The following is a 21,303-nucleotide window of genomic DNA, read 5'->3' as shown; positions in this document are numbered from 1 at the left end:
TTAATTAATCAAATATATAAATTATATATGACAAACCCTCAGCCAACATCATACTGAACTGAATGGGGAGAAATTGAAAGCATTCCTGCTTAGAACTGGAACCAAACAAGGTTGCCCTCTATCTCCACTTCTATTTAAGATAGTGCTGGAAGTCTTTGCCAGAGCAATCAGACAAGAGAATGAAATCAAGAGTATCCAAATGGGGGCAGAAGAGGTCAAACTGTCACTCTTTTCTGATGATATGATATTATGTTAATATTTAGAAAATTCCAAAAATTCAACCAAGAGACTCTTGGAATTGATAAATGAGTTCAGCAAAGTCTCAGGATACAAAATCAATGAACACACATCAGTAGCTTTCACATATGCCAATAACAGTCAAGCTGAGAATCAAATTAAAGATGAAATACCTTTCACAATAGCATAAAAAACTTTCAATATCTATGAATATATTTAACTAAGGAGGTGAGAGACCTATATAGGGAGAACTACAAAACACTGAGGAAAGAAATTTCAGAGGATGTAAATGGATGGAAAACCATACTATGTTCATAGATCAGCAGACTCAACATTGTTAAAATGTCTATACTACTCAAAGTGATCTATAGATTCAATGCAATCCCTATTAAAATACCAACATCATTTTCCACAGATCTAGAAAAAATAATTCTACACTTTGTATGGAACCAGAGAAGACCCTGTACAGCCAAAGCAATCTTAAGCAAAAAGAACAAATTGGGAGGCATCAATTTACCAGACTTCAAAGAATACTATAAGCTATAGTAACCAAAACAGCATGGTACTGGCATAAGAACAGAGAGATAGACCAATGGAACAGGAATGAGAACCCAGATATAAAAACATGCTCATATAGCCATCTGATCTTTGACAAAGCAGACAAAAACATACATTGGGAAAAGAATCCCTATTCTATAAATAGTGCTGGGAAAATTGGATAGCCACATGTAGAAGACTGAAACAGGATCTGCACCTCTCACCTCTCATAAAAATCAACTTATAATGGATGACAGATTTAAACCTAAGACATAAAACTGTAAGAATTCTAGAAAAAAATGTTGGAAAAAATCTTATAGACAGTGGCCTAGGCAAAAAAACTTATGAAGAAGACACTAAAGGCAATCACAACAACAACAAAAATACATAAATGGGACCTGATCAAATTAAAAAGCTTCTGCACAGCTAAGGAAACTATCATGAGAGCAAATAGACAACCCATAGAATGGAAAAAAATATTTGCATGCTACACATCTGATAAAGGGCTGATAACTAGAATCTATATAGAACTTAGGAAAATCAACATTTAATCAAACAACCCCATTAAAAAGTGGGCAAAAGACATGAACAGAAACTTATCAAACGAAGACAATGACCAAACGTGAAAAATTATTCAACATCTCTAATCATCAGGGAAATGCAAATCAAAACCACATCACTTAACCTAGCAAGATTGGCTTTATCAAAAGTCCCCAAACAACAAATGTTGGCATGGATGCAGAGAGATAAGAACACTCATGCACTGCTGGTGGGACTGCAAATTAGTACTACCTCTATGAAAAGTAATATGGAGATATCTCAAAGAACTAAAAGTAGAATTACCATTTGATCGAGCAATTCCACCACTGGGTATTTGCCCAATGGAAGAAAAAGAAATTCTATAATAAAGACATCTGCACTCGAATGTTTATAGCAGCACAATTCACAATTGCAAGATGTGGAAACAACCCAAGTGCCAATCAATACATGAGTGGATTAATAAATTGTGGTATACATATACCATGGAGTACTACTCAGCCATAAAAAACAATGGTGAATTAATACCTCTTGTATTATCCTAGATGGAGCTGGAGCCCATTCTTCAAAGTGAAGTATCACAAGAATGGAAAAACAAGCACCACATATACTCACCATCAAATTGGTACTAATTGGTCAATACTGATGCACATATATGGAAGTAACATTCATCGATGTTAGGCAACTGAGAGGGGGATGTAGGGGATAGGTAAATTCACACCTAATGGGTGCAGTGCACATTGTCTGGGGGATGGGCACACTTGTAGCTCTGACTCGGGCAGTGCAAAGGCAATCTATGTAACTGAAGTGTTTTTACCCCCATATTATTCTGCAATTAAAAAATAAAAATAAATTTAAAAAAAATAAAAATTAGTGGATGAGAATTTTCTCAATCTGTTGAAAGACATCAAACCTCATTTTTAGGAATCTTAACAAATCCAAGATTCATAGGATTAAAACTATAGTACACTGAGATCTAGTCCCATTTGAGTCACATTGGCTTTCATTACTCTTAAAGTAACGTCACCCTGCATTTTATAAAAATGCATATTTTGGGGTCACGTTTATTGCATTATGTTAGAGTTTTCTTGTATTAACTGAAAAGAGTATACTAATATGAGCTATATATTTCAGGAAAAGAGATGAAATAAAAAGATTTTTCAGCTATACAAATCTGAAAGAGTTTATGACTATTAGACTCTGATTAAAGGAAATTTTCAAAAATGTGTTTTATGAAGAAAGAAAATAGCAAAAACAAAGTTCTGACATGCAGAAATGGATATGAATGAAATGAAAATGAATATATGGATAAATTTAAATAAAAGCTGATTCTATAAAACAATAATAAAATATCTAATTTATTATACTAATAAAAAGAGAGAGCTAAAAGGGAGGACATCTAGAAGCTGGTTAGGGTTTAGGAGTGACTGAAATTAAACCATTCAAAGGTCTCATTATCTGGGAGAAAGTTGAAAAATATTAATGAATGTTATACTGTGTCAAGGATACATTTTAAAATTTTAAAGGTAGCCATCAAAAGAACAGGAACAAAATAAATAAATACTTTCTAAATCAGTTAGAAAGAAAAACAAATACTTCAACTAATTTAAATAAAGTCAAGGAAGAAGAAAAATACCCACAGAAAAAGGAAAACAAAGAGAAAACATAAGATATTAATAAAATATACCAAGTAAATCTAAATATGTTACTAATTAGAAAACATATAGACCTCTAGTTAAAAGATGTAGATTGGCAGACAGAACTTTTTTTAAAGCTATGCGGTACTTGCAAGAGATACACCTAAATCATGAAGACACAGAAAGGTTGAAAGTAAATATATGGAAAAATTAGAAAAGAAGCAAACATTAACCAAAAGAAAAATAATATAGCTTGTGTTCATATCAGGCAAAAATAGACTTTAAAGCAAAAGGCATACTAGAGATAAAGAGAATCATTGCATAATGGTAAAATCTTCACTTCTCTAGAAATATATAATAATTTTACAGTTGAATATACCCAATTTAAAATAGTTTAAAAATGTAAAGCAAAAAAATTAAAGAACTATAGGGAGAAATGGGAAATTTTAACACATCTCTCTCAGAAATTAACAGTCAGGATGTGAAATATTTCAATAACATGGTTAACAAGCTTGGACTGTATAAGACATACAACACATGTAACCAACAATTTGGTAACATATTTTGAAAAAATATACAAAGGAAGCATTTGTGAAAATTGATCACATACTAAGCCATAAAGCACATTTCAACTACCTTCAAGAATCATTATCACAAAGAGCAGACTTCTCTGACCACGGTGCAATTAAAACAAAATTCCATATGAATATAAACCAAGAATGTGCACACACAAACACACACACACACATACACACACACACGCACACACACATCTCTAAATATTTTACAGGCAAAGAAGGGAAAACCCCTAATGGAAATTACAGAATATTTAGAACTGAATAGTAATGAAACTGTCACTCATCAAATCTCATAGGCAAAGTCTTGCTTGGAGAAAATTTTGTAGACTTAGACTAGAAGAGTGGAAAGGGTGAACCTAATAAGGTTAGCAAACAACCTAGAAAGTTAGAGAAAAAGAATAAGAGAATAAGCCCAAAGAAAGTCTAAGAAGTAATTAATAAAGAAAAGAGAAGTTAGGAATAGAAACTAAGCTATTAACAAGGGGTAGCCCCAACAGACAGCTCACAGTTTGGCTCATAGCAATGCTCAAAGTTGACAACCCCACCCATGTGCTCAGAACTTCCAAAAAAAATTTTAGGTTCTCTCAATCATTAATATACAACCAAGAATTACCAAGTATACGAGAACAGTCTCCCATGGAAGGTAAATCAAATAGAAAAACTAGGAGTAGAAAGCAATTTAGATAAAGCAGCAATTATTCAGAAAGAAAAAACAAACATCCTTCAAAAAAATTAGTATCCTATCCTTAGATGTGCAAGAAAAGGAAGTGCTTTAATGAAGTAGTGTATTTGAGTGCTAGCATAAAAGGAACACACAGGGAACAAAATTAAGTGTGTAATAGCAGAAATTTAAAAATCAACAAGGGGAGATTGCTAAATAAAGTTAGAACTTTACCATAAAATAAAGAAAAAAGACAATAAATTGATTGTAGCAGAAAAAAAGGTAATCAAATTGGAGGATCATTTCAATATGAGTAGTGCCCTAAATGAAAGAATAGAGTTTTTCAAAAGGAGTATATCATCAGTGAAATATTTCAAAGAGATTTATTAGAAATGAAAGGCATGGTTTTCCAAATTGAAAGTATGGAGCACAATGGATAAAATAGGCCCATTCTAAGGCATATTACTGTAAAATTTAAGGTCACCGAGGACAAAATTTAAAATTCCCATGAGAAAAAAACAGGTGACACAGAGAGGATCAAGAATTGTAACAGCTTCAGATATATCTTCACCAACACAGAAAAACAGCAGACAATTAAGCAATGTTTTCAAAATTCTGAAGAAAAATATTTTCTAATTAAATTTCTACACAAATCAAATGTCAATTGAGAAAGAAATATACAGATATTTTCAGACATGGATAATCTAAAACTTTTTCCTGCTACACATCTTTTCTCAGAAACCTACCAAAGAACGGGTCTCCTCAAAACTAGGAAGTAAAACAAAAAAGACAAATGAATGACACACAAGGAACAAAAACTCAAAGTAAAAGAAAGACAAAAAGTATCCCCCAAAATTATGTTGAATGTGAGTCCCAAAATGATTCCCCTGCCTCAGTGCAGATGGCAAACAATCCAAATTGTATCATGTTCGAAATGTTTGCAGAAGGAAAATTCAAAATCCCATGAAAATATCCATGTTCCCCCTACAGCATAAAGACAGACATAATAAAAGTCAGTGGAGAGACCTCATTTGTACTAACGAGGTCTACAAGGATGATGGTGTAAGGCTGAGTGTTTTCTGAAAACTGAAACAACAAACAACATGTTCTCAAATAAGTGGATTCACAATGCCTGGTGATTCCCTTTTAACCAACAAATTAGCAAAAATTTTCCAGTACCTACAGTCTGAAATACAGTCTAAAATGTAAGAGAAATTATCCAATATATATGCATGTATACCTGTATATGCATAGAATATCTCTGAAAAGAAACAGCTGATTGCCTCTGGAAAGACAAATGTGGTGAAAGGGTTATAAGGAAGATTTATTTTTCCTTTTTCCCATTTACTCCTTTGTTTTTTTTTAATTTATTTTACAACATATGTACATATAGCCTACTCCAAATGAATAAAATAAAATATATTCCCTATACCATTTGATCCAATACTTTTGCTTCTAGGAATTTATCCTAAGATACATCTGCACATGTACAAAATGATTCATGTACAAAGTTATTTATTGCAGTTTTGTTTGTAGTAGTAGAAGAATGAATATGACCTTCCGTCCTTTGACAAAAATTGGAAAAATAAATTATATACATCCATATGGGATTATACTACGCATGCATTCATAAAAGAAAATGAAGAAACCCATTATTTCCTGATACGAAAAAAACTCCACATACTATTAAGTACAAAAGTTTAGGAGAATATAGGCAGATATAGTATACTACTATCTGGGAAAATTTTAAACTACTTATATATACTTGTTTACCTATGTATTATGCATCCTAATCTAGAAGAATATGTAAGAAATTAATAATATTAGTTATTAGAAGATAACATAATGGCAGAAAGACAAGAATGAGATATATTTTCAATTGTATATCCTCTATCATCTGAATTTTAGCCATGTAAATATATTACCTATGAAAAAATGCACAAAATAAAAATTCAAAAATAAAGACAAAGAAAAGCCTATAAAAAGACAGAAATTAGTATTTGAAATGAAAATAGAACACAACTACCAATATAGAAAAGTGGTAGAAGATACAGATTATTATTGCTAGTTTATACCAATATATTTTAAATGTTAAGAAAATTGACAAATTTATAGATAAATATAACTTATTATATCAAAACTGGCTCAAAAAAGAATAGAAGAATTATTATAAAAGACATTGGTCCAGCAATTTTAAAATGCTCTACAAGGAAACCACTAGTTCCAAACTGTTTTATAGGCAAATTCTACCAAATGTTCAAAAACCATTAAATGTAAAGTACAAAAGAAAAGGGAATTTTTATCTTTTTATTTTGTGCTATTTCTCTGATTCCTACAATTTCTGGCATATAATAGACTGCCAGTTCATTTTATGGCACTACTATGAACTTAATTGTGAAAACAGACATGAGCAGTATAAGAAAGGAAAATTGAAGATCAATTTCACTGATTAATATATTTAGAAAAACAGTAAATAAAGCACAAGTGTATTGAAACCATAAATGTTATTTTCAAATATATGCATTTAACAAATTGGGTTTATATTAGGACTACAAAAATGGTTTTAGCATTAGAAAGTGTTTTAATGTAATCACTATATTAATAGCTTGAAAGAGAAAAGCTACACAATTATCTCAATAAATGCAAAAAAAAAAACCAAGCTTTTACAAAAATCAACATGTATGTACAGTAAAAACTTTAACAAAGTAAAAATGCAAGAAAACTTTCTAAACCACGTAAATGGCTTCTTACCAGAAACCTGGAAGAAACATTGCCTCAGTGGAGAAATGTTAGAATTATTTTCTATACAGTCAGTAACAGGATAAGTTTTCCTAATAAAAGAACTCCTATTCAGCACTGGAGGAGAGTCTAACCAGTACAATAGTATTAAAGAAAATAAAAGCTATGAAGATTGAAATGATTGAAACAAATCTATCATTATTCACAGGTGATACTACTATCCACATAAAAAATCTAAATAAATTTGCAGACAAGTTTCTAGAATTAATAAGAAAATTTCACAGTGACTAGACTAAAATCCACATACAAATATTGCATTTCTATATAACGACAAGGAACAGAAAATATTTTTAAAATGTATCATTTTTTTTCAAGTGCCCATCAATACATGAGTGGATTAATAAAATGTGGTATATGTATACCATGGAGTGCTACTCAGCTATAAGAAATAATGGTGATATAGCACCTCTTATATTTTCCTGGATAGAGCTGAAACCCATTCTACTAAGTGAAGTATCCCAAGAATGGAAAAATAAGCACCACATGTACTCACCATCAAATTGGTTTCACTGATCATCACCTAAAAGCACATTTAGGAATAACATTAATCGGGTGTTGGGCAGATGTGGGTGGGGGAGGGGAGGGGTGTATACATACATAATGAGTGTGATGCCCACTGTCTAGGGGAGGGACACATTTGAATCTCTGACTGGGGGGGAGGGCAAGGGCAATATACATAACCTAAACTTTTGTACCCCCATAATATGCTGAAATATTATACATATGTTATATATATATATATATATGTGTGTATATATATATATATATATATATATATATATATATATCAGGAACCTAGAAACAAATCTATCAAAAATATAAGCAATGTTTTCATGAAGAAATTATAAACCAAAAATGAAGGACAAAAAAGAGAACAGCATAAATGGAAATCTATACCATATTCATAAAGATACTTGTTACAATGAAAATATCAGTTGTCCTCTATTTTATACATAGTTTTGTGCAATCTCAATTAAAACATCAGCAGTTTGCCAGGGAATGCTATGTAAGCCCAAAATCCACATGGAAATATAAAGAAAAGTATAGGAGAAAACTCAGAGAGCCAAGAAAAAATTAAAAGCCAAGAAAGCCTTGAACTATACTGTCAATGAAATTGTAGTAGATGATATCTACAGAGCACGTCATATAACAAGAAACAAAGGAAACCAATAAAAATACAATAATAAAAGAGCAGACACAAGCTGTAACATATAAATAATTATCTTAAATATAAATGGTCTAAATATACCAATTAAGATTCAGAGACTTTCCCAACTATATGCTGCTGAAATAACCTACCCTTAAACACAATGATATAATTAATTTGAAAGTAAAAGAATAGAAAAAGTATATTATGCTAACATTAATCAAAAAATGGACCTGGTTAATTGGATTAAAAGTAAAACAATGAAAAAAGATATGCATCATTCAGAATAAAATACCAAAAGTATCTATGTTAATATCAGAAAAGTGAACTTCAAGAATTATTATCATGAATTAAGAGGAACATTTCTCAATGATAATAGCTTTGTGAAGAACACAGAACATTTTAATGTGTGTGCACCTAATAATAGACTTCAAAATACATGAAGTAAAAACTGACAGAACTGAAAAGAGAAATGGACAAATCTACAATTATGGTTAAAAACTTCAAAGCTCCTCTCTCAGTAAGCTACAGAACAAGTAGACAAAAAGTCACTGAATTAAACAGAAGACTTGAACACTACCAGCCAACTGGACCTAATTGACATTTATAGAGCATTCCACCCCAAAACAGCAGGATACACATTTTTCTCAAATGTACATGGAACATTCACCAAGATAGATCATGTGAATACTGTATTATCAAACAATTCTACTGTTAGGTACAAACTAGAGCAACACACTTGGCTATGTGGTTTTTGCAACAGGAAATCTGTATGAGCATGTTTATTACAACATTGCTCATAACAGAACAAATAACCTGAAACAACACAAGTTGTTGTATGTTAAAATAACATTTATTTTAAATAAAAATAAATAGCTACTTACATAAACAGAAATGAGCTATATAAATATGATATGAGCTATATAAATATGATATAGTGTGAAAAAGTAGATTACATAGTTAATGTTTTAATTGTAATAATTCCCTGAACAAGTAAAATTAAATAATGCATTATATGTATATACATATGTATATGAATATTATATATTAATATGCACATATGTAATATGCTAAATCTATAGACAAACAAGAAAGTTATAAGAAAAAATTCAGTATTGTGGTTACCTCTGGGTGATAGAAAGCAGATAGGATTGGGGGAAATACACACAATTGAAGATGTTCTTTTTCTTAAGCTAACTTATTATGTTTCATAACTTAAAATTATATATTTTGTTTCCTGTATATAAAATAATCTATAATTAAGTTCTAAATAGTTTCTAAATTTAAATAAACTAAGATAGAGAAACATTAATAGAGATCTTTTATAAAAATGGTTCAAGAGAAGCCAATGGATATGGAAAACAAAGATCCAACATGTAGATAATTCGGTGTTCATAAAGAATAGAACACACCAAATGGTCCAGAACAAATATTTTCAAAATCTTCCATGAATGAAAAATGCTTAAACCTGTAGATGGAGATTACATAAGAAGAAGAATATTAAGTCATCTGCAAAAGGATTAGAAGGTCACATTATTTTCAGATGCTCTCATAGCAATAATCAGTGCTAGAAGACAATGGAGTACGTCTCATGACTTTTTGCTTTATATTAGTCTGCGAAGTTTGAATTAAAAAATAAGAAGTGTTTATCTTATTTAAAGCTGTCTAGGGAAATGGAATAAAGTACAAAGAAAAACGCACTATGCCATGCATTAGAATTCTTATGTCCAGGTCCCAGCTGTTTCATTTACTCTCTGTATCCTTGAGCAGGTTATTTCACCTATTCTAATCCAAGGTAAAAACCATGTGGAAATCACAACCACAAGCCATGGTGATGGCCTGGCTGCCAAAACTGCCCATGAGGAACAGGTCAGATGTTCCATACCCAGTATCCAAAAAAAAGTAGTGAGATTAGGCATGATACAGAAGAATACCCCTACCAGAATGATTCAATCTGGTGGACAAAGGATGTGCTCCAAGTGAGGCTGGCATTTAAGTCTATGCCTGAATGACAACATAAAGCACAGAATTTTGGGTAAGACCTTTGTGACTTTGAAACTGAAGTCTGCTACCTTACTAGCTGTGTGACCTTAGGTAAATCACATAACTTCTCTAAGCCTCACTCCCTTGTCTTTAAAATTAGGATAATAATATTGGTCACAGAATTAAATTTCATATTGTTTGCAAGACACCTATAGTAGTGCTTGGTACAAGTTGGTGCTTAATAAATAATTAACATTATTAACATTATGCAACAAACTCTAAGTTTCACTAGATGTAAGTCAAAGATTGCTGCTAACTGTCCTGCCTTTGCTCATACTGGCTTGGGGATGAAGAGGGCTGAGCCTGTAGGGGAAAGCTATTGTACCAGAAAGCTTATGTACCTGAAAGGAGCTAGGTAAAGCAGGAACAGACAGGGCCTTTTAGTTTCAATTTTTTCATTGTGCAATGAAAAGATTTGACCAGATAATCTCTAAGGACCCCATAGCTCTTAGTTCTAAAACTCTCTAATCTGTGAACCAAATCTAATGTGTATTCTATGTTTAAAATTGATATATTGTTATATCAGCTGGGAATAGCTATAATAATATCATCTATTGATTTATATAAAGGGTTATGGTAAATGACCTTGGATAAAGAATATAATCTAAAATGGTATTTGTAACACCAAATGGAGTGTAAAGATGTAATGGCTTATCCTTTGGACTGAGGACCTCTTAGAATCATATATTCTTCAAGTTTAAAGGGATTTCAGAAGCCATCAAATCAAACTTTCCAATCAATGGAAGAACCACTTCTCAGGCATCCCCACAATGCTCACAACCTGGCTTGAATACATCTGATGACAATGACTTCACTCTCTCACAAGATGCTTTTTCCATTTTTGAAATTCTGTTGCTAATGTTTATCTTGAGACCAAAATATTTTGAGCCCAAATATTTTCCTTCCTAAACAAAATTTTCCTTCATATTTGAAGATAAATTACAAATTTCCTCCTTAATGACCTTCCAAATTGGACATCCTTAATCAATTGAATCATTCTGCATTCACAGTTTCCAGATCCCAAAACATCCTGACTCCCTTCTGCATGGCAACTTTGTAGTGCAGTTAAAAGGTGGACCAAAATATCAGAAGAGTGATATCAGCAAGATGGCAGAATATGAAGTCACCCACTTATATCACTCCATATAAGAAGAACAAGAATTCTGCACCCATCCACAGGTAAAAGTCTCTTTGTGGGAATCTCAGGATTTAGGTAGAAAGTTGTGGAACTCTGGTGGAGCCCAATACCTAGAAGGATCATTCTGAGAGCACACACAAGAATCCAGGTGGCAGACCCACCAGTTGTGCTCCCAGGTTCAAGCCCAGAAATATGACCTCACCAAATGGATAAAATAAGGCTTAAGAGACTGACCTTAAATTATATGGAGACGCGTGATGTCAGCCAAATAATTCAAAATGGTTATTTTAGTGAATCTCAATGACTTCAAGAAAACACAGAAACAATTCAGAAATTTATCAGAGAAATTTAACAAAGAGATTGAAATCATAAAAAAACTAACAAATCCTAGAGCTGAAAACTACAATGAACAAAATTAAAAGTACAATATGAACATCAGCAGCTAAATTGATCAGACGATCACTTAGCTCAAAAACAGATTATGTGAAAATATGCAAAAGAGAAAAGAGAAAAAAATAATGTAAGGTGATTAAGAAAGGTTGCAGAATCTATGGGACAACATCAAAAGAGCAAATTTTCAGGTTATTGAGTTAAAAAGGTAGTTGAGAAAGAAAATAGTGTAGAAAGCTTATTCAAAGAAATAATAACAGAAAACTTTCCAAACTTTCCAATATAAATATCCAGGTACAGGAAAATTAAATGTCACCAATAATGTTCAATCCCACTAAGACTACTGCAAGACATATTATAATCAAACTATCAAAGGACAAAGAGAGAATTCTGAAAGCAGTAAGAGAAAAGAAGCAAATAGCATATAAGGGAGCTCCAATACCCTGAAAGCAGACTTCTCAGTAGAAACTTTGCAGGTCAAGGGGAAGTAAGATAATATATTCAGACTGATTAAGCAAAAAAAAAAAAAAAAAAAAAAAAACCTGCCAACCAAAAATACTATGTCCAGCAAAGTTGTCCTTCAGAAACAAAGGTGAGATAAAAGACTTTCCCACACAAACAAAAGCTAAGGGAATTCACTGCTACCAGATCTGTCCTACAAGAAATACTAAAGGGAGGTCTTCAATCTGAAAGAAAAGGATGCTAATGTGTAGCAAGAAACCATCTGAAAGTATAATTCACTTGTAAAAGTAAGTATACAGACAAATTATACTTACTTTAAAACTTACTCTAATACTGTAATTGTTGTGTATAAACACTTATTCTTTAGCATGAAGAATAAATGATAAAACTACTAAGGTAATAACTACATTGAGTTGTTAAGAAATAGACAATATAAAAAATATAAATTATCACATCAAAAATTCAAATAGTAGCTTGAGCCCATCCTCTGAGGTGAGGTATCACAAGATCGGAAGAATAGGCTCCACAAGTACTCGCCATCAAATTGGCACTAACTGATCAACACTATGGTGCTCACATAGTAGTAATATGCTCCAGGGATTAGGTGGTTGGGGTGGGTAAACTCACAACTAATAGATGTGGTGAGCATTGTAGACAGGAAGGACATGCCTCTAATCCTCACTTGGGTGAGGCAAAGTCATAAAATGTAACCAAAATGTTTGTACCCTCATAATATCCTGAAATAAAAATATATTTAAAAAATTCAAATAGTAGGGGGAGAATTTAATTAAAGTGTACAGTTTTTTTGTTTCTTTGTGATCAAAGTTAAGTTGTTACCAGTTTAAAAGAGATACATGACATCACACTATCTGACTTCAGAATAGTCCACAAAGCAATAAATAACCAAATGGCATGATACTGACGTGAAAGCAGACATAGAGACCAATGGAACAGAACAGAGAACCCAGAAGTGAATCTATGCACTTACAGCCAACTGATTTTCAACAAAGGTGCTAAGAACACACATTGGGGAAAGGATACTCTCTTTCAATAAATGCTGCTGGACAAACTGGATATCTATACGCAGAAGAATAAAATTAGACACCTATCTCTCACCACTTACTAGAGACCAGTAAGTACCTATGTTTACTTTATTTCAAAAAATTTAGTGATACAAGTGCTTTTTGCTATATGGATAAATTTTATCATGCTGTAGTCACTCAGGGCTTTCAGTGTACCCATCACCAGAATAGTGTACATTGTACTTGATAGGTAAATTTTTATCCCTTATTCCCTCCCAACCTCCTCCCTTCTTAGTTTCTAATGTCCATTACAGCTCTTTATGACCACATAAAGAGTGGTATCTGTTTTTCATTCCTGAGATACTTACTTAAGATAATGGTCTCCAGTCCCATCCAAATTGCTGCAAAAGACATTATTTCATTCCTTTTCATGGCTAAGTAGTACTACAAAGTATATGTACACCACATTTTCTTTACCCACTCATCAGTTGGTGGGCACTTAGGTTGATTCCATACCTTTGCAATTGTGAATTGTGCTCAGATAAACATTCTGATGCAGGTGTCATTTTGACAAAATTACTTCTTTTCCTTTCGGTAGATACCCAGTAGTGGGATTGTTAGATCAAATGGTCGGTCTACTTTTAGTTCTTTGAGGAATCTCCATACTGCTTTCCATAGCGGTCGTACAAGTTTACATTCCCACCAGCAGTGTATAAGCATTCCCTTTTTGCCACCTTGTGCCAACATCTATCCCTTTTTTGACTTTTAGTAATAGCCATGCTGACTGGTATAAGGTGATATCTCATTGTGGTTTTAATTTGCATTTCCCTGATAATTAGTGATGTTGAGTATTTTTCCATACATTTGTTGGCCATTTGTCTGTCTTCTTTAGAAAAGGGTCTGTTCATGTCTTCTGCCCACTTTTGATGGGGTTATTTGTTTTCTTCTTGATAATTTGTTTGAGTTCTTTGTAGATTCTGGATATTATCCCTCTGTCAGATGTATAGCTTGAGAATATTTTCTCCCATTCGGTGGGTTATCTATTTACTTTGTTGATTATTTCCTTTGTTATGCAGAAACTTAAGTTTAATTAAGTCCCATTTACTCATTTTTGTTTATGTTGTATTTGCTTTTGGGGTCTTATTCATAAATTATTTGCCTAGGTTCTGCTATGAGCTTTGTTATTTCTTCTGCTATCTTTGGATTTGGTTTCTTCTTCTTCTTCTATTTCTTTGAGGTGTGACATTAGGTTGTTATTCTGTGATCTTTCTGTCATTTTGATGTAATCATTTAAGGCTATGATTTTTCCTCTTAACTCTGCTTTCCTGTATTCATAGGTTTTGGATGCTTGTGTTATGTTCATCGTTCAGCTTAAAAAAAATCTTTCGATTTCCATCTTAATTTCATCATTGACCCAAGAATCATCCAATATTAAGTTATCTAATTTCCACGGCCTTGTGTAGATTTGAGAGTTTCTCTTGGAATTGATTTCTAGTTTTATTCCACTGTGATCTGAGAAGATACATGGAATGGTTTTGATTTTTCTGAATTTACTGAGACGTTTTGTGGGCTAGCATATGATCTGTCTTCTGTCTTGGAAAATGTCATATGCTGATGAGAAGAATGTATATTCTACAGTTTGGGGGTAGAATGTTCTATAGAAGCCTATTAGATACATTTGTTCTAGAATCTTGTTTAAGTCCAGTGTTTCTTTTTTGATCTTCAGGCTTGATGATCTGCCCAGTTCTGTCAGCGGAGTGTTAAAGTCCCTAGCAATTATGCTGTTGCTGTGTATTTCTTTGCTTAGATCTCATAAAATTTGTTTTATGAATCTAGAAGCTCCTGCATTAGGTGCATATATATTTAGGATTGTTATATTTTCTTGCTGAATTCCTCCCTTTATTATTATATAATGACTTTTTGTCTTTTTTTTTTTTTACCATTTATTGATTTAAAGTCTATTTTAGCTGATATAAGAACAGCTACTCCTGCTTGGTTTTGGTTTCTATTTGCATGCAATATCTTTATTCCATCCCTTTACCTTATGTCTATGAGAATCCTTGTGAGTTATATTGGTTTCATGGAGACAGTGTAAACGTGGGATGTGTTTTTTCATCCATTCAGCCAGTCTATATCTTTTAAATGGAGGATTAAGACCGTTTACACTCAACATTAGTATTGATATGTGAGATACTGTTCTGCTCATTATGTTGAATGATACCTAGTTGTTTTGTGTTCTCCCTTGTGTTACGGTTTTATAAGAGCTGTGAACTTTAAATTTCCAGTGTTTTTACTTTGGTGTGTATTGATTGCTCATGTATAGAGCACTTCCAAGCATTTCCTGTAAGGCAGACCTAGTTGTAAGAAATTCTTTTAGTATTTCTTGTCTGGGAAAGACTTTGTTTCTCCTTCATTTATGAAACTTTGTTTTGTAGGATACAAAATTCTTGATTGGCATTTATTCTGTTTAAGAAGGCTAAAAATGGGATCCCAATCCCTCTGGTGTTAAAGGTCTCTGCTGAGAGGTCTGCTGTTAGTCTGATGGGTTTTCCTTTGTAAGTAACTTGTTGCTGTCATCTTGCAACTTGTAAAATTTTTCAAGTTTGGTCAGGCTAATGACTATATGTCTTGGTGATGTCCTATTTTCTATGGATCTTCCCAGGTGTTTGATGACCATCTTGTATCTGGATATTTAAACCTCTAGTGATACCAGTAAAGTTTTCTTCTATTATTCTCTCAAACAGGTTTTCCATGCTTACTGCTTTTCCTTCTTCTCCCTCAGGGATACCTATAGTTCTTATATTCATCCATTTTGCATAATCCCATATTTCTCACAGTAATAGTTCATTCTTCTTTGTTCTTTTTATGTATTTTTTGTTGACTGGGTTACTTCTAAATTCTTATTTTCAAGCTCTGCAATTCTTTCTTCTGCTTGGTCTAGTCTGTTGTTAAAACTTTCTACTGGGTTTTGAAATTCCCTAAATGATCTAGTCTGTTGTTAAAGCTTTCTAATGTATTTTGAAATTCCCTAAATGACTCATTTTTTTTAAGTTCTGTTATCTCTTTGGTAATGTTATCTCTTTAGTGAATTTTTCATTCATGCCCTGAATTTTTCTTTGAGATGGTTGTCTACCATCTCCTCAATTCCATTCATCTTACTTGCCATTCATAATCTGAATTCCATACTTGTCATTTCAACAATTTTCTTTTGGTTGGAGTTCATTATTGGAGAGCTATTGTTAATCTTTGGGGTTGTGTTGAGACATCCTGTTTTTTCATGTTGCCAGAGATTTTGTGCTGGTTCCTTTTCAACTGGGGCTACTTCTCTCAGCTCAAAAAAGATAGCAGATATGGTATACCTTTTCTTCTCTTCTGGGATCTCTGCTATTTGGGGAAGATGGGGATGGGTCCCTGGATGGTGTGCTTGGGTGCTACTCTGGAAGCTTGACAAGGCAGGAGAGAGGAAGATACTCTCTGAGCCTTTAACACTGCTGCTCTTTTGTGTCTCCCCTGTTCCCTCCTGGTTGTCGTTGGACCACTGTGGCAGGGCTGGCCCCTGATGCAAGGTATGCACATGATATGGGGTTGGCCAGCAGGATGGGGCATGCATGTGGGACAGAGGAGGTCCACAGGGTCCACAGGTCTGCAATGCATGCAAACCTGGGTAGCCAAGGTGCTGGGCACATTGGTGGGAATGTGGCACACATGAGTACTGGGATTCCCCACTCCCTCCCCACCCAGCAGGGTAAGGGGGAGGCAGCAGTCACAGGTCTGACTCCTGGGCAGAAGGAGTGTTCTGGTGTTGGGATGTTACAGTGGTACCAGCCACAGTGCCTGGGGTTCACAGGCCAGCTATTTCTTCTCTCCAAAGCAATGGGACTGCACAGGCTCCAGACATATCTCTGTATCAGTCCATAGGTCTGTCACAATGGAGGGACCCTCCTGCCATTCCAGTTGCAATATCCTCAGTAGAAGCATGGAGCCCCGAATTCTCTCCTCTGTCCCTTTCCCATGGTGAGCACCTTCCTTAATTACCTCTGGTGCCACTGACCAAGTCATCCTACTTCTATCTTCTTCACTTCACTCTCATTTCCTCTCTGTGAATTCCCAGTGCTCTTACTCAGATGATGAATCCAAAGGTAGATACCTATTCACCACTTTCCATCCTCTCTGCGAGAGCAGCACTATACAGGCAGCTTCTAGTCCACCATCTTGGCCCACCCATTCCCTAAATTTTGAAGCAGCCCAATCAATTCTGGAATTGCCTAGAAACCAAAGAAAATTTGAAAACCACAACTGATAAGCCACAAAATGTTAAGAAAAATTATGATTAGAAATGAACTTTTGCAGGACTCCAATTCCAAACCCTTTCTTAGCATCAACAGGATAAATCTCAGCTCCCTAACATGGCTCAAAGCATTTTTTTACAACTTTGACCCACCTCTCTCTCTCACTAATATGTCAGACACAGAAAGCTTGTTCTCTTTTCCATGAACATACCATATGCTTTTATGCTGTGCCATCTGATTTTTTATTCCTTCTGCCTATTAATATTTCTTCTCATTCTCTTCTTGGCAAACTTTCATCCACTCTATGGATCCAGTTCAAATGTCACTTCTTCCATAAAATGTACTCTAATTTCAAGTGCTCCTTCCCCTACTTTTCCCACTGTAATCTGTAATTCCTCTTTTAAAGTTCCTGCAAAGTTGTACTGTGATTGGTGGTCTCCAATTGTATCTCATTGGTAACAGCTAGCTAGTAGACATTGCCGGATACCTCAGCTAACCTCCCCAGTTTCAGGCATACTGTAGAATATAGATAAATTTTGATCCAATGTTACAGGACTTGCTTACTCTCAATAGCATTGTTTCTATGGGAAAAAATGTGAACGACATTCTAAATAGGAGAATTCCAAGTTAACTTTGGGAACAGAATCCTATAACTGATCTTTTCTTTCATTCAACAAATGTTTATTGAGCAATTAACATGTGTCAGGCATTGGTCTAGCCACAAGAGATATAACAATAAGCACATCAGTCAAATACCTTGTCCTTGTAGAGTTTATATCCTAGTGAGAAAGATAAAATAGTTAGAATATATGGTATGTTAGACAATGAAAATGGTAAAGAGAAAAAATAAATCATGATAGAGGAATCGAAATGTCAAGGGTAAGGGTTGCAATTTTAGATAAGGTGATCAGGGACAGTCTTGTTGAGATGGTGCATTAGAGTGAAAATATGAAGGAAGTCAATCAGTGAGTCATATGATTAGTTTGGAATATAGAATGCCAGGAAGAAGAAGCAGCAAGGTCGAAACCTAGGAGAGGAGGCTGCCTGGTATGATCAGGGGCAGCAGTGGGCGATGTACTGAGTGGGGAGAGCAAGGCTGAAAAGAGAAATAGCGGGAACCAGATTATACAGAGCCCTCAAGGTGAGTGTGATGACATTGGGCTTTCGTCTGATGAGGTGGAAGCCAATAAGAGCAATAAGCAGGAGAACGATATGATCTGACTTATATTTTCTTAGGTCCCTGTGATTGATCTGCTGGGAATCAGCTGGGACAGTAGATGAACAAAGACGGAAGCTGAACACCAGTTAGGACATTTACTGCACTGACAGTGAGACATGACAGGGCTGGTGAGAAGTGGTTAAATTTTGGAGCCATTTGTCAGTATTTTCAGATGAATCACATGAGGGTTGTGAGACCAAAAAAAAAGTTAAGATTGGGGCCTATAATCAGACCACCCTGAATATGCCCAATCTTGTCTGATCTTGGAAGCTAAGCAGGGTTGATCCTGGTTAGCACTTGGCTGGGAGACTGCCTGGGAATACCAGGTGCTGTAGGCTTTTTCCAAAAAAAGAAAAAATAACAAAATTTTTTTAAAAAAGAAAAGAGTTAAGGTTGGGTATTAAGTTTAGAGTCTGGGGGAGGGGTTGCTTGTTTTTTATCCTTGCAATTTAAAAAATGAAGTTTCATTAATTGAAATGGAGAAAAGTATAAGAGAAGTTGGTTTGGAGAATGACCCAGAACTTAGCTTTGGAGATGTTAAATTTGTAATCCCTATTAGATATCCAGGTGGAGGTGTCAACTAGGCTGTAGGATATATTTTTCTGGGTCAGGGAAGACATCCTGGTTGGAGATATGAATTTGGATGATGTCAGCACAGAGATGCTATTTAAAGCCACCTGGACTACATCACCCATGGTGTGACTATAGTTAGAAATAAAGAAGTCCAAGGGCTGAGGCATGTGTATGCCAATATTTTAGAAGACAAACAAATGAGGAAAAACAAACAGAGTGAAAGAGAGAGATTGAGAAGGAGCACTGAGAAAGGGAAGAGGAACCTCAGTCAAGTGTAGCATCTTGTAAGCCAAGAGGAGAAAGTTTTACAGAGAAAGGACTTATCTCTATATCCAATGCTGCTAAAACTTTAAGTAAGGTGAAAACTGAGAATAACCATTGGATTTAGCAACATGGAAATCAAGGGTGAGTTTGATCAGTACAGTTTCAGCAGGGCAATTGGGGATGCAGGCCTGATTGGGGTAGATTCAGGTGAGAATAGGAGAAGAGAACTTAAAGTAATTTTTAAAATTTAAGATGTTTTCAGTAATGAGAAGGAAACAATAGAGAGTTAACTCTAATGGAAATTGGGAAAAAGAGAGGTTTCCTTTCTTCCTTTTAGGATGGGAGAAACAATAGTCTATTTGTATATTTCCAGGAATATTCAGTAGAGAGGGTAAAATTGATGGTGGAGGAGAGAGGAAGTGAGGGTGATGTCCTTGAGCAGGCTTTAGAGAATGTGGTAGCATAAGACACCTGGGACCAGTGATATGGACAGAATATGGACAGTGGTCAGACACTGGGAAGGCCACAGAAGCAGTGACTGAACCAAGGATGTAGAATAAAGGCGGGGATCAGGGCTGTAGGCCAATGTCTAAGCCCAAGTCAGGAATATGCAGGCCAAGCACCAGAGCAAGAGGTGTAATCTGAGACTCTGTCCAACAGGTTACCGTATTAGTCAGGGTTCTGCAGAGAAACAGAACCAATAAGAGATATATATATAGAAAGAGAGATAAGAGAGCATTTATTATGAGAATTGACTCATACAATTACGGAGGCCAAGAAGTCCCACAGTATGCCATCTGCAAGCTGGAAAAACAGGGAAGGTGGTGGCATAGGTAGCTCTGTATAAATCCAAAGGCCAGAGAACCTGGAGTTCTGATGTCGGGAGGCAGGAGAAGGTGGGTGCCCCACCTCCAGGAGATAGAATTTGCACTTCTTCTGCCTTTTTGTTCTATCCAGGCCCTCAACGGATTGACTGAAGCCCACTTATGCTGGGGAGTGCAGACCTTCTTTACTCAGTCTTCTGATTCTAATGCTAACCTTTTTCAGAAGCATCCACACAGAAATACTCAGAAATAATGTTTTACCAGCTATCTGGGTATCCTCTAACCCAGTCAAGTTGATACCTAAAATTAACCATCACAGTTACTATGAAATCAAGGCAAAGGAAACTAGAAAGCAAGCACTGTAGGACCAATGATAAGCACAAAGAGCATTTTATTGGATCAAGACTCCTTTCAAGGGCCTACAATCCTTCCCCATGGATATTCTTCCTCTGGTTCCTAAATCTGATGACCAGTATATCCTTTTTAAGAGATTGCCTTTATCATTATTTTCATAAAGAGTTATGTTTTTATACATTAAGTATTATTGAATGTGTAAGGTACCAAGAGCTCTGAAATCCAAGTAGCTATTCCATAAAGTCCCATCATTGCTTTCAAAACCCACAAAAGCCATCACACAGTATACAGACTGTATATCTGAAACCATTTCAATTTTCTGGGCACTCACCTTACTGCCTTACTAGTCATCTGACATTGAAATGCTGGAGTTGCAAGACAGAAACGATCTGAGTCTCTGAGCCACTGCGTCCCCGGAAGGCAGCAACACTGGGGTGCCACCTGACCTGCATCCGACACTGATGAGAACAAGACATAAATATTTGTTGTATTAAGTCACTGAAACTTTTTTCCCCAAAGCATAGCCTAATATGACCCTGACTAAAACACAGACACACTAACTTGGTGGAGGTAAGCAGCTGGCCTATAAATG

The 21,303-nt window shown here is 34.8% G+C and overlaps 1 pseudogene; it reads left to right on the top strand.

Annotated features, from left to right (window-relative positions):
• Window positions 1–18,915: 18,915 nt before the first annotated feature.
• LOC123636048 lies at window positions 18,916–19,034 on the top strand (annotated as a pseudogene).
• The last annotated feature ends 2,269 nt before the right edge of the window (window positions 19,035–21,303 follow it).

This window comes from Lemur catta, chromosome 3 (assembly GCF_020740605.2).
Source record: "Lemur catta isolate mLemCat1 chromosome 3, mLemCat1.pri, whole genome shotgun sequence".
NCBI classification, from domain to species: domain Eukaryota; kingdom Metazoa; phylum Chordata; class Mammalia; order Primates; family Lemuridae; genus Lemur; species Lemur catta.
This window is presented reverse-complemented; position numbering and strand designations above follow the sequence as displayed.